The sequence below is a fragment of the Eleutherodactylus coqui genome, chromosome 7 (genome assembly GCF_035609145.1).
Source record: "Eleutherodactylus coqui strain aEleCoq1 chromosome 7, aEleCoq1.hap1, whole genome shotgun sequence".
Taxonomy (NCBI): Eukaryota; Metazoa; Chordata; class Amphibia; order Anura; family Eleutherodactylidae; genus Eleutherodactylus; species Eleutherodactylus coqui.
Genome location: NC_089843.1, coordinates 144,500,923 through 144,516,540, shown reverse-complemented (window position 1 = coordinate 144,516,540; position 15,618 = coordinate 144,500,923).

Below are 15,618 nucleotides of genomic sequence, written 5' to 3'. Positions count from 1 at the left end.
CCCCTCTCCACCCCTTGTCGGCTGCCAGCAATGGGAGGGGGCGGGGACAGGGTGGGAGCTTAGCAAATAGCTTTCGCTCTCTCCCATTGCAAACTCCCTCCCACTTCCCTTCTCCAGCAGCTAACATAGGCCTCCATAGGAGTCAATGGGAGCTGCCGCCATATTCCGGCTGGAGGAAAGTTCCTGAACTATCTTTCCTAGCCGACGTGAAAGCTTTTACCCCGTGGGAATACACCCATCTAAACTGATGCCTTGTAAACCAATGCGTAGATTTGCATTTGGTGTGCAGATTCAGTGGGGCTTGTCATGTATCTCACAATGGCAGACGACCACCAGCCGGGGACTTCCGCCATCCGTGAGGTCAATGATCTCCATGATGAGCTTATATCTGCTGCCTATTGACTTCTGAGTGGTGCCGACTTTTATGTTAGGAAGTAGGGCGGTAAGATATCCTACTCAGAGGCCAATCAGATGGTCATATAAATACCCAATTTCCTTAATCTTTTTCCTTAACATTTCTTTTCCAGATCTGCAGAATCTTCCTCCTGCATAGAAACGTCTTCGTGGAATCAAAACCACATAGTGAGCCATGATCACGGCTGCTTTCCTACATTTTTTTAGAAGTCAAACAAAGTCCATTCGAGACATGTGTTTTGCATATGGAAATGAGAGCGCGGTATTGTGCAGCTTTCAGAAGCAGGGGAAGTTAAGAGGGAAGTTCTTATTCCAGACAGATGACTGCCGGGCATTCATCAGTATATACAGCAAATTGTAGGGAAGAGATCAAACAATCGGAGCTCAATTTACTGCCCCATCTGTTAAAGGGAATTTGGGATTTGAATCTTATTTCCATTTCCCTTTTGCAGGCTTTCTGTAGAACCTCTTTTAATGTTTATTGGGACATCATAATAGGTAACGGTGAAAAATACCACACTAGAGCTGATGGGATAGTAAAGGGACAGACTTTCAAGAGGCAAATAAAATGAAACCGGCTTTTATATAGCATATAATGGCAGGATCTCAATAATGGGAAGCAAAGAGGCTGCCGCAAATTACACAAAGGGTTAGTTGTAAGTACTTGGTATATACACTATTCAGGGAAACCGGACAGATGTTCACATACTTTGGAGCATAGAATATGAGATAAGTATGGCTGAATGAATTCCATGTATCAGCTACCCAAAATATAGTATGCCGATGGACTTAATAACTGGCTTGTAAAATGTAATTTATATGATAAAAAGGCAGGCACACTGCCGGTGATAAGGTTCATATCCAGGACAGCTGGTGGATGAGGATAAGGGTAATGAAAGGGAAAGAGCAGAGCAAGGTCCATTATTATAAAGAACAATAATTGACTTGTTTGCATACCTTAATCTGACTTTCACACCGGATAGAGCTGTTACAGCACAGAGCATTTTCCTCATTATTTTTGCAGAGGGGTAAAATGCTCAGAGATAGCCAAAAGACCTAATTATGGATTAGTGGCCAAGGGAACAGAATGTACTCGTAACGAGGAAGGCTCAATATGAACCGCTATGGATGTAATGTACAAAAGCACCATTTATCCTTTTATTTTGCTACGCTAATTACAATCCATAAAAATGTGTTTTATTTAACTCTACATCTGACCAGGGCGGGCATAGGAACGAGGGGAGCCTCACAGGACAGGAATTATTATTGCTTATTAAACAATTAGCAGTTTGCCTATCAGAGATTCAAATTACTAATTCATAATTAATTGCTCAAAACGTGTATGCATATTTAGGAAATAACATTTTGGGAATCTGTGAGATTAGACCAAAACAGATTTTCAAACCATGCGAGTTGCCATTCTCTGAAGGCCATATAAAGAGCATCTGTCACCACATATAGCTCTTAATTTGAGGCATCTATGGCATGGTGTTCCCAAAAGGAAAACAGTGGCTATATCTGCACCATTAAACTACCCCATAATTAGAGGATTACCCACTCTGCTTGCCAATGAGGACATATGAGTCATCTTGGTGCGGTTTATTGACGTAAGCCTCATTAATACACAAAGATGATCGCTCAAAATTTGTTCAAAAGATAGAATGATTGACAGTTTGAAAGATTATTTTGCATAAGCTGCTAAAGGGCACTAATGCCCATTAGTAGCTTATTAGCTTCATCTGCATGTAAATGAGCCTCCCTGAGCTGTATGCAGATAACAGCAGGTGGTCTGTTCTCTGCATACAGCTCCTTTGTTCTCCAGCGAAACTGCAGCTGAATACAATGTTATCAGCGCTCTTGAGGAGAATTACAGTGTGCGATCCCTGCTATCGGCTCTCCAGCCGAACAATGGATTTTAAGCTGAACTAAAAATCATTGTTTGGCCGAAAAGCAAATAATGGTAGCATTTACACACAACGATTATCGCTCAAAAGACATAATTTGAGCACATTTGGAGTGTTGTGTGTAAATGGGGCTTAAGACGCATCACATGAAGGCTCCTTCCAGTGCTTCTAAAAGGTTCGTTTGAACATTCTTGTAAAAAAAAAAACACCAAATGACCTCAAATACCTGCTATAGCATACGGTGTAGATAATTTTTTGCATATCTAATCAGAAGTTCGAATGACCATTTAGTAGGAAGAGAGGGGCAGGTGTAACCACCAACTACCATTTAGTAGGGTAGAGTATTATCTGTTCCTTTATAGGGCCCCGTGAAATGATCCTGTGAAAAGGGACCTTACTTTTACTTGTTTTCACACAGGAGCGACAATTGTTCTGTAACACTTCACAGCAGACAGACAGTCATTCAAAGATTGAGCAACTCCTATTTACACAGGCCGATATTGGCTTGGTCTTATGTGAGCTAAAAACCAAGTGACTCTAACAAAAGAGTGATTTGTCGCTCAGTGCCCAGTTGGCACAAGTTTTCATGCAGGAGCAATAGTCAATCTGTGAATGGAGCTAGAGCACACTGGAGATTTCTTTCAGATGTCCTCCTCCATTCACTGCGAACAGGCAGTCATTCAAAGAAAAACAACTGCCTGTTTACACTGAGTGAGAACTTGCTTACTGGTCGTTTTGTTTCAATGAGCTGACTAGTGACTAATGAGTGATTTTTTGTACCCTGTCTAGTTCTATGCTGGCATGAGCATTTTTTCAGCCAGTAGTTCTCGCATTTAAAGCCACCATTAATCCCCTCCAAAATCCATGTGTGCAGATTTTCTCAGCACATTGCAATGAATGAATTCTGCAGTGAAAGTCCACGGAATTTCCACGACTATTTCCCACTATGGATTTTGTGCTGTATACTGCTGCAGAATTTCGGCTCGCATTCCACAACTAAAATTCTGCAGCAATTCCGCTGGGGGAACTCATTGAATTCCATGTTTTGATAATAAACTAAACGATTGGTTGTTTGGAAACAATGACACTCATAAGCATCACTGCATATCAAAACCTGGTCATCAGTGTTTTATATTTTGTAACAAAAAGCAGAAAAGGATTGCAAAGTGGAGACGGCAGTAAAAATATTGAATATATCCTGCTTCGCCCAACAAATAAATTCAGACCAAGTTTAAAATTCTGTCTATGAACATGGCCTTTATTGATATCGCACACAGACGTCCCAGTAATATATACAACCCATCTGGTCAGGAAAAGAATAGAATATTTTAAAAACCAATTCAGAACACTAGTTATGGCTTCCGGCCTCCATAGAGGATAATGGTAGCAAAGAGTGCAACTAGCAAGATAACTTTTGTCTATCATTTACTTACAATCACCATGTATCATGTTTAAAACTTGCGATTCCAACTTGCTATGAAAGTGAATACTATTTTATTTTTTCTTATCTAAACAAGTGCAACATTGATTAATTTCTTAATTCATCTTTATAGTCGGTGCTCAATTTGACCGATACTAATTGCTATTTTGTATATATAATATGTTTCTTCTTATTTAATTTATTATCTATGCCTGACAAAGCACGCAGCCATGGTTTGTCTGCGCGAAATCACGCGCAGCAAACAAACCGCAGCATGCCCTAATTCTGTAGATTACTGGCCGCTCTGTAGTCGGGGGCCTCTCTAGCATGTCGCATACCGAGGTACTGGCTCTAGCCAGCAGATGGTGCCATTGTTTAATGGCAGAAAGAAAAAGCCCCCTAGGAAACCCTGAATCCAAAATTGGATTGCAAAGGGTTAATTGATAAAAAGCAGCAGTTTACTTTAACGATCTGTTCACATCACTCACTATTGTGACTTCCATTCTCCTATATAACTTAAGTGAGACCGGTCTCCAACTGAATGTTACAAGTCCAGCTTCAGAAGCCCCCAATAACTTGCTGTTATTGTCAGAGAAAGCTGCAACCAACCTTACATTTCACCTGCAGTGGTGAAATATGGTAAGAATGGCCACCTATTTAATGTCGGGATGGGTCAAGTTCATCAGAGTGAATGATGTTTTTTGCTAGCAGCTTCCTGCTCTGGCTCGTAGAGGAGGGTACGAAGCTCAGGACCCCACTTTATGAGACCCAAATGTCCTAATAGAGTATATAGACAGGGGTTTCTTTAGTGAAACAACCCTTTTAACTAAGTGATGACCAGTCTGACTGATCCATTTTCAGATGGATCCTAACAGACCCCATTAATTTATAACAGGGTGCATCAGGTTTTCGATGGGCTTCTGGCATGTTCTGTCTCTGTTCAAGATGGGGTCTCTGCAGTCTCTGATGATCCCCTTTTTGTGCGTTTAAAGCAAGAATCCTGTATTGTATGGCTTTTGTTTCCTGGCATCAATGGCTGTATGTTCCCTGAGCTATTCTTACTCTTTTTACATTCTCTTTAAACACCTTTGTGGAATTTCGGCTTCACACAGCTAAACATTTCTATGGCAATGGAAGTGATGATGCAAATGCCTTCTATATAAGACAATGCACATTAATATATCTGCACAAGTCTTCATTCTGAATATTGTCATATATAAGCAGGTCCACATTTGAGGTATCATTGTAAGAATATAGAAATGGTTCACGCAGGTTATAAGTTCCCCCATTATGTATTAAGTTTAGCCATTTAACTCGAGCTACGTCTATTGTACCACATTCAGTTAGACTCTGAGTACGAGTATTGTACGCTCAACTGAAAAAAAGCTTTGTTAAATAAAAGCTTCACAGTCCCCCGAGAACCTGGGATGAAGGAAAAATGTTATGTCATGGAAAACTGTATTTCCTTTGTTCTGTGTATGTCCCATGAATGTTTCATGCTCTTGCTTGGATAAGTTGTTTCTGGAACACGGCCTGTTCTGTTCTGTAATAGACACTTATGGCCAAAGAGGTAAAGCTCTGAGGATCTTAGAATAATGTGACTATGCTTGGAGATGAAGTATGTTTAAATGGAAACACGGAGATTAGATATTACATTGCTGCCAAGGATAAGGCATTTTTTTCTATTCTACTACATCAGCTTGTTGGGTTTATTTACATTAAAGGGGTTGTCTGGTTTACAAAGTCCATCTCCAAATATCCTATTAGGGAATTCTGTTAGAAGAAGAAATTCCCTGTTTAAGAGCCTCATCTATTAGCCAGAGCAGAAACTGACTAGACAAAACAAATCTGTCTCTTTCCTTCTGGAGGACTCAGAATTTCTATGAAGAAGAAAGATAGCCCATTGATTTAAATGGACACCATGTAATTCTTCATTTCCCCTGTGGAGGCACTGCAGGGAAACTAAACACTCGCTGCCAGATTCCTTCACGGATTACAGTTGATTGCTAGTGGTCTCAACAAGATACCGTGTTAAATTGTATAATTCATTAATGTATATTACAAAGTATTACAAAATAATTCTATTAAAGGGGTAATCTCAGAATCAACATTTAGCACCTACCCACAGGACAGGTGATACAATCTGACCTGTCTGGCTCTCACCACTTGGACTCTGCTGATCCCAAAAATGGGACTCCATGTTTCCCTCTCCTGAACCCCCTGCAGTGAGGAGTCGGCTAAACACGCATGCTGCTCCTACTGTGTGGGACTGCTGAAGATTTGGGCTAAGACTGTTAACAATAAAAGCAACAATTTACCTGTGTTATTATAGTATATTAAAGGATGTTAAAACTAATATATTATTTAGTAAAACACATTGATTGCACAGGGTGGTCCAAAGGTATGAAGACACTGAATAAATGAAAACGGAAGTTGGAAAAGCCATCCTATGTGTGCCATGTTGCTAAGGGGAAAATCTGTGAGGGGTGATGTTCAACATGGCAGACATTTCGAAAGCCGCCATCTTGGAACTAAATTGATATTTTCAAACTGGAAGGGGTGCATGTGACATATGTATCTGATAGAGAATTTCATGAGGAATCCACATCTGTGCTTAATTGTGACAAATGCTTTATTTCTGACAAAGTTATTATCAATTTTCTCTTTGTTACAGGCACAGATATGGCTGTAAGATTAACACGTGAGGAGAGGACAGAGATTGCACAGATCTCCGGGCAGCACAGTACCCAAGTCATTGCAGAAGATTGCAATGGTCGACAGCTTAACAGACCACCTATCCGCCATGGCACAGTTGGCAAATTGCTTGCAAAATATCTCCAAACATGTTCTGTGTTGGACCTGCCAAAAAGTGTAACAAAACTGCCACAGATGAAGCAACCACAAGGGCTGTCCTGGCGTCTTTCTGCAAGCGCTGCGGAATAAGTTGGCGCTATACAAATAAAGATTATTATTAATATTATTAAGAGCCCACGTTGTAGCACCCAGCATCTTTCACAGTAGAGCAGGGTGAGTCAAATCACCATTGGGTGGATACTAGCTACATACGAATGGCATCCATACAAGATACAAGTTTCTGCATCATCTCTATTAGGATAATGCCAATCTCCGTGTTGAATTCGCAGAATGGGTGTCACAGCATAAGCAGCAGGACCCACATTTCACAGAGACAGTACTGTTTAGCGATGAAGCAAACTTCTATGTGAACGAGGAGGTGAACAAACCAATTCTTCGCTACTGGTCCAACACAAGCCGCACTGGACAGATCCCTCAAAGATGGTTGGCACACAGAAAGTCATGGTGTGGTGGGGTGTGGAATATGAAGATAGTGTGCCCATTCTTCATCAACGGTAACTTTACTGCTTCTAAGTATCTGCAATTGTTATGTGACAAAGTATTCCCGTGACTGTGTAATGAAGATGGCACATTCCAAGTGTTCTTCCAGCAGGATGCTCCCCCCCCCCCCCCCAACATTATGGACATGAAGTGTTCTAGTTTTTGGTTCAGCGGTTTCTGGGGAATTGGACTAGGCGTCATGGCCAGGAGAGTGGCCCCTGCACTCGCCAGATCTCACACCCTTGCACTTTTATCTGTCCTTTTGTAATTCACAATTCTTTACCCTATGTCATCATCTATAAAATTTCAAGATTGCTCCAGGTTCCTGATGTGGGATTGCCCTTATCAGGGCGATCACTCCTCTAGTAGGTCAGGTTTTCTCTTCTACAAATATTCATGGTTAGTTTCCCCATCTCCCCTTTTTGTGTTTCCTCATGATATCTTTTCTGTTATCTGTTTTTATACTGTGTGTGTATATATCCATTGTTTTAGTATGCTATCAATACATCCAGGTCGGTTGTAAGACTCTTGTTATGCCATAAATAAGCTGTATTTTCATATTATGCAACTCCTGTCAATTGTATCAAACTGAACTAAATGATTATTGTGTTTACAGTGTATACTTAAAAGTAAAGTGCAATTATAAAGTACTGCTGTTGTTCTAGAACAAAATGTTATAACACATAATAACATTAATTAGCCCACATCAAGTTCATACAAAGAAAGCAGAGAAAAAAATAATAAGACTCATTTATATTCCTAATTAAGAAGTGTTTAGTAAAATGCTTGGAATAAGTGGAACATTACCTCTTAATTACATATAGTAATTACTGCCGGAGCTGCACTCACATTGTACTTAGCTACTGCTACAATTTCTGGATGTCTGATCCAATATCTAACTGCTTCTCAGTCATATTATTTTGACGGGTTTCTTGGGAAGCATGATAATAGCATTGATCTGAGAAAGTAAAATTGCATTTTAAAAACAAAATAGAGTGAGATTTCTCATTATCTATGTAGCACATTCATATCCTGCGGTGATCACTTGCATTGTACAAATTGTATGTTGTGCTGAGAAGTGTGGAGCAGTTAGTAATAACTACTGAGGGTTCAAGATAAGACTGAAAAAGAAGAAAGGAGGAAAGAACAAAGGGAACCAAAGACCAAAATAGTCATAAGCCTTTCATGTCCTGATGGGGCCGTGACCTACTGCACGTTTCGCTATGGAACCCCACGATTACTTGTTACACTCCTGGATTGTGTCAAAGTACTGCCCACTCATTGCCACAACCTAAAAGCTATTTTAGAAAGTGAAGATAAAACAAAAAATATATTGACCGAAGGAGAACACGATTTAATGTGAAACTAGGATTACCAAATGTCTGTAAATTCATGGACATTTTGGAAGAAGGAGAGCCTTTTGGTCAGCAAGACAGTTGAGTGGCACTGCCATAATCAGTAGGCGCAGACAACTAAACACTAATGTGTATGGGGACCATAGGTCCTGAAATGGATTATCTACAGGAGCAGACCACATTAAGTTATACACCTCTCAGCCACTTATCAGGCTACAGTGTACACATCCTTACCAAAACTGTACAGGTTAGAGATTGGCAAGTATGACCTGGTATAGCTGATTAGGTAAAAAATTGTCATGGACCTTATTTCGCAATGGCTACTTCCCATTGTATTCAAAAAGCAGCTAGTAAACCAGTAACTAAGTGACGAGATAGCTAGGCCGCTATACCTAATATTTCTAGACACTATCAAGACCGGTGTAGTACCATTGGATTGGCGCATTGCCAACGTGATTCCAATTTACAAAAAAGGGAGCAAAAGTGAGCCTGGAAACTACAGGCCAGTAAGTCTCACTTCAGTAACGGGAAAAATTTTCGAGGGGATTCTGAGAGACGCCATCAATGAGTACCTCAAGGAAATCAAGAGAATAACTCCTCACCAGCATGGATTCATGAAGGGTCGCTCATGTCAGACAAATCTGATCAGTTTCTACGATGAAGTAAGCTCTAAGCTGGACCAGGGAGAATCTATTGATCTCGTATATCTGGACTTCTCTAAAGCCTTTGACACCATGCCACATAATAGGCTAATATACAAAATGAGGCAGCTCGGACTGGGCGAAAACGTGTGTAAGTGGGTAAAAAATTGGCTCAATGATAGAAAGCAGAGGGTGGTAATAAATGGTGCGTACTCTGATTGGACCATAGTCACTAGTGGGGTGCCACAGGGTTCAGTTTTGGGCCCCACTCTGTTCAACATATTTATCAATGACCTGGTAGAGGGGCTGCACAGCAAAATATCAATATTTGCAGATGACACAAAATTATACAATATAATTAATACAACGGAGGATAATGTGCGGCTGCAAACGGACCTGGACAAGCTGGGGGCTTGGGCAGAAAAATGGCAAATGAAGTTCAATGTTGAAAAATGTAAGACTATGCACATGGGTAGGAGGAACGGATGTCACCAATATTCACTTAATGGGGTACCACTAGGGAAAAGTGATATGGAAAAGGATCTGGGGGTATTAGTGGATTGTAGACTAAACTGGAGTAACCAATGCCAGTCAGCTGCTGCAAAGGCAAATAAAGTCTTGGGGTGCATTAAAAGAGGTATAGGGGCGAAGGACGAGAACATCATCCTTCCATTATACAAGGCACTTGTCAGGCCTCACATGGAATACTGCGTACAATTCTGGACACCGGTGCTCAGGAGGGATGTTGCGGTATTGGAGGGGGTTCAAAGAAGGGCAACTAAACTAATACATGGAATGACGGGACTGGAATGCCCAGAGAGGCTATCCAAATTGGGACTATTTACTTAGAAAAAAGAAGGTTAAAGGAGATGTCCCGCGCCGAAACGGGTTTTTTTTTTTTTTAACCCCCCCCCCGTTCGGCGCGAGACAACCCCGATGCAGGGGTTAAAAAAACCACCCGCACAGCGCTTACCTGAATCCCGGCGGTCCGGCGTCTTCATACTCACCTGCTGAAGATGGCCGCCGGGATCTTCTACCTTCGTGGACCGCAGCTCTTCTGTGCGGTCCACTGCCGATTCCAGCCTCCTGATTGGCTGGAATCGGCACGTGACGGGGCGGAGCTACACGGAGCCGCTCTCTGGCACGAGCGGCTCCATAGAAGACTGCTGAAGACCCGGACTGCGCAAGCGCGGCTAATTTGGCCATCGGAGGCCAAAAATTAGTCGGCTCCATGGAGACGAGGACGCTAGCAACGGAGCAGGTAAGTATAAAACTTTTTATAACTTCTGTATGGCTCATAATTAATGCACAATGTACATTACAAAGTGCATTATTATGGCCATGCAGAAGTGTATAGACCCACTTGCTGCCTCGGGACATCTCCTTTAAGAGGCGACCAAATAACCATGTATAAGTACATGAGGGGACAACACATGGATCTCTCCCGCGATCTGTTTACACCCAGGACCACGACGGTAACAAGAGGACATTCGCTACGATTAGAGGAAAGTAGGTTTCATCACCAACATAGAAGGGGATTCTTTACTGTAAGAGCAGTGAGACTGTGGAACTCTCTACCGGAGGAAGTGGTGATGGCAAAATCCATAGAGGAGTTTAAAAGGGGACTTGATGTCCTTCTGGAGAAGAAGGATATTACAGGATATAAATATTAGGTGAAGTGTCAATCCGGGTATATAGGCAGGTAAGAACTATTAGGGGTTGATCCAGGGAACAGTCTGATTGCCATTAGGGAGTCGGGAAGGAATTTTTTCCCCAAAAGGGCTAATTGGTTTCTGGCCTTGGGGTTTTTTTGCCTTCCTCTGGATCAACAAAGTAGGATAGACAGGCTGGACTAGATGGACAATGTCTTCATTCAGCCTTACATACTATGTTACTATGTTACTATGTTAGTAGCTGCTCTACCTGGGGAACACAGAAAGATGGTCTGTGTGAGCAACTAAAGTGATCTGTGAATACGGTTGCAAAAGTCTGGTGCTTTGCAAGCTGGCAAAGAGAAGCTTTCCAGTTGGTAGTGAGGACAACACTTTGTGTTAGTAAGTGCCAGAGAGGCAAGGTGTTTTAATTTGTTCCTGCTGTATTCTATTTCTTTTCTATTACAACCATGCTAATAAAGCTGGCTGAGTGTCAGAGTGACGGTATTTGCTTGGCTATTGACTCCATGATTGATGTGACAATATTTCACAGAGTAGGCAGAGCAAAAAGTCTCCAAATTTAACTTGAGTAGCCCTTTCACAGTGGTGACTTGAATTAAAAAATATAATTTTTATTTTGAACTTTTTAAAAATGCACATATAGGGGCACAACACATAAAACAACAAAAACAAAAAAAGTAAGTAAGTGGCGTGGTAAATACCATCCAACCACACCGTCACTAAAGATGGGCATCCAATTGTGCTGTGTGTGTGGGTGTTTGTGTGATCTGGTCACCGGCGACCACGAAGTTTTTTTGTCCTGCTTAAAGCCGGTAATGTATGAGGCAGGGGTATATTGGTATTTGGGGTTTGTAAGATTATCCCCAGTTGTTTTGGTCTTTTTTATTTATAAAGCCCACACACCGTAGATGGATGCAATTTTTAGTGATTTGAACGTTCGTTTCTTCACAATTCTTTTTTGCCCCCCCCCCCTTTTTTTCAAAGGAGGGTAGAGGTACCTGACCAATTCCTAAATGGATAGTCGGAATTGGCCTTGGCCGTAGGGATCATCTCCCGAGGTTGCTAGATATGTATGATGCCAACCTCCAGAGAGAGTCTCCCGGTTAGTATAGGACGGCCTCGCCTCTATAGATAAGGGTCGTAGTGTAAATACTTGACCCAAGCGTATTCGAATTTCCCTTTTTAGTATGCTGATTCTCGTATTTAATTGCTCGACGCGTTTCACCACTTCAATTCTCGTGGATCATCAGGAGCATTATAAATCGGGATTGAGTAGAGACAGTATAGATGATATCATGAGGTCACCAATAGACCAATTGATAAAGAAACGAATATCTTAATTTTTGGAGGGCCTGTTCATGCAGCAGGTTTCTCAAAGGATCGGGTCTAGCCTGGGTAGAAAGTTCGATACTCAAATTTCTCTTATTGACAAAAGCAATAATTTGAGATTTGCCAGAGATAGCGTATCCTAATGACCCAAATCAGCCTTGAATGCGAATGTCTGGCGTGGGGTGTTCAGGACTGATACGGGAATGTTCAAGCTGCTACTACTCACAGAGTTGGTAGCTACCATCTGGGCTATGGACACCAACTTTTGTTATTTTCATCTTGTATCCATCCTTTTCTTCTGTCAATTCTGACACTCTGGGAAAAGAAACTCGGGCGGGTTCTGTTAGATAAGCTCCTACACGTAACAGGCTAGTAAACCACTAGTCTGTTTATGTGATAGCTAAAGAAGCAGCAGATTGGTGAACGGGGTGTTCTCTATAGAGAAGCAGGGGGCTAGTGCTTCTCTCCTTTTCCTCACCTGGGGATATGTGTCCTGAATAAGCACAGGCACAAAAACCCTTGCGATACCGGCTTAGCGTCCCAGTATGCATATTGCATAGGACGAACCGGCTATCCAATCTCTGGACAGAGACGGATTGCTCCAATACTACTTTACTCACAGCATAATACTGCATCCCTATGGTATGTTTCTGTGAGTAGTAGCAGCTTGAACATTCCCGTATCAGTCCTGAACACCCCACGCCAGACATTCGCATTCAAGGCTGATTTGGGTCATTAGGATACGCTATCTCTGGCAAATCTCAAATTATTGCTTTTGTCAATAAGAGAAATTTGAGTATCGAACTTTCTACCCAGGCTAGACCCGATCCTTTGAGAAACCTGCTGCATGAACAGGCCCTCCAAAAATTAAGATATTCGTTTCTTTATCAATTGGTCTATTGGTGACCTCATGATATCATCTATACTGTCTCTACTCAATCCCGATTTATAATGCTCCTGATGATCCACGAGAATTGAAGTGGTGAAACGCGTCGAGCAATTAAATACGAGAATCAGCATACTAAAAAGGGAAATTCGAATACGCTTGGGTCAAATATTTACACTATGACCCTTATCTATAGAGGCGAGGCCGTCCTATACTAACCGGGAGACTCTCTCTGGAGGTTGGCATCATACATATCTAGCAACCTCGGGAGATGATCCCTACGGCCAAGGCCAATTCCGACTATCCATTTAGGAATTGGTCAGGTACCTCTACCCTCCTTTGAAAAAAAGGGGGGGGGGGGCAAAAAAGAATTGTGAAGAAACGAACATTCAAATCACTAAAAATTGCATCCATCTACGGTGTGTGGGCTTTATAAATAAAAAAGACCAAAACAACTGGGGATAATCTTACAAACCCCAAATACCAATATACCCCTGCCTCATACATTACCGGCTTTAAGCAGGACAAAAAAACTTCGTGGTCGCCGGTGACCAGATCACACAAACACCCACACACACAGCACAATTGGATGCCCATCTTTAGTGACGGTGTGGTTGGATGGTATTTACCACGCCCCTTACTTACTTTTTTTGTTTTTGTTGTTTTATGTGTTGTGCCCCTATATGTGCATTTTTAAAAAGTTCAAAATAAAAATTATATTTTTTAATTCAAGTCACCACTGTGAAAGGCCATGATTGATGTGAGATGTGTCCTTAGACTGCAGCAAAGGTGATTCTGAGCTAATCCTGCCACAATATGTTAATAGTTAGTGGAGCCTCCTTTGGCCCTAATGATATCAGATACTCTCCTTGGCATACTTTCTACTATCTGATGCACTTCAATTAGTATTTCCCTCCATTCATCCTGCAAACATCTGGCAAGTTCTTTCAAAGAAGATGGACGCTGTTTATATTTCCTGACCTGACATTCCAATTCAATCCAAAAGTGTTCAGATCGAGAAACAGTCTAATCATGGAACATCCATATACTCAAATCAACATAAAACAGTATTGGATTTGACCATTCCCAGAGTATTGTTACATTGCTGACAGCACACTAGAACTTTGTGTGCATGGTTCTTGCCACTACAACCAACAAACCAAGACCATGCCACATAAAACATCCCCAGGCTCTACCAGAACCTCTGCTGTACTTAAAAACACACTCAGCCAAGAGCCATTCCACATATATCCTCCACACCCAGTTATGTGCATCAGATTTGAAGATGAAGCAGCTTGATTTGTAACTCCATAGAGTGCTCTTCAATGGCTCAACTGCCCAATGACAACGCTCTTTGCAGTATTGTAGACAGGCTGATGCATCTTCTTTGACAGAACCCGGCAAACGTTTGCAGGATGAATGGAAGGAAAAACTTGCTGAAGTCTATCAGACAATAGTAGAAAGTATGCCACATAGAGTATCTATGTCATTAGGGCCAACGGAGGCTCCACCAAGTAGTAACATATGTAAATGAATACTACTTTTGATTTTTGCTCTAGGTCCAATTACTTTTGCTAGGATAGTGTATCTGTTTTGGCATATTCACATTTATGAATTTTGTTTTGCAGACACTTCTGTGACCAGAAATCTGTTCTAAGCATTGGATCAGCTTGTTAGTACAACATGTGCATGGACTTATGCAAACTCCATTGAGATACACAAGGCAATCACAGAAATTTCTGCAACAAATTAGCTATAAGTCAATATACCTTAAGATTGTCAGCAGCAATTAACATCATCGTCTCTTCTTAGGTTTTATCATCTTCACATTTTTATGTAGACTTTTCTTTCTAATGTATGGTGGTATATAGATAACATAAATTGGAGTTGTAGACTGCTGCTAACTTTCTTTTGGCAGAAGCACTACAGTAAAAAGTTCAGTGGGGTAATGGAGATAGGATTAGGGTGGGAAAAGTTGAATGTGTCATCTGGCTGTATTCTCTGCTGCAGAGATTTAGTGATTCTAGCACTGAACATCTGTTCTGCAGTAGAAATGCTATGCAGCCTTTTGTCTTGGAAAGGCACAAAAGATTTCACCAGCCATGTTTATTTATCAACAATTATAAAGGAAATTCTGAAGATAAATATATTTCATGCTGTCCTTCCTTTTGAAATATAGCAGCAATATCATATACAACACACTATGTACTTGCAGAAGAGAATCAACAGTCTAATCTGCAGCCAAAGCCCAGAAGACAGCCAAACGGTGCTGTAAATAAAGAGGCGTTTATAATAAGAGGACCCTATAGCAAAGATTAAATGGGACCCCTTTTGGTGTTGGTTAACACTATCAGACACCTACAGTTGTAAGAAAAAGTTAAACCCTTGGAATTACCTAGCTTTCTGCCCTGATTATTTAGCTAAACTAATGAGCACATTGAGTAAACATTTTGGAAAATTCCTCACTGCAACTGTGTTTCAGTTCACCAATATTTCTGGGATGCCTTGCATGCACAGCTTTGTTAAGGTCAGGACTCTGACTTGATCCTTCTAAAACACAAATCTTCTTCTTCAATTGTTATTTTACTTGTCTGCTCTGGGTCACTGTCTTGTTGTGTCATCCAACATGTCTTCAGCTTGAG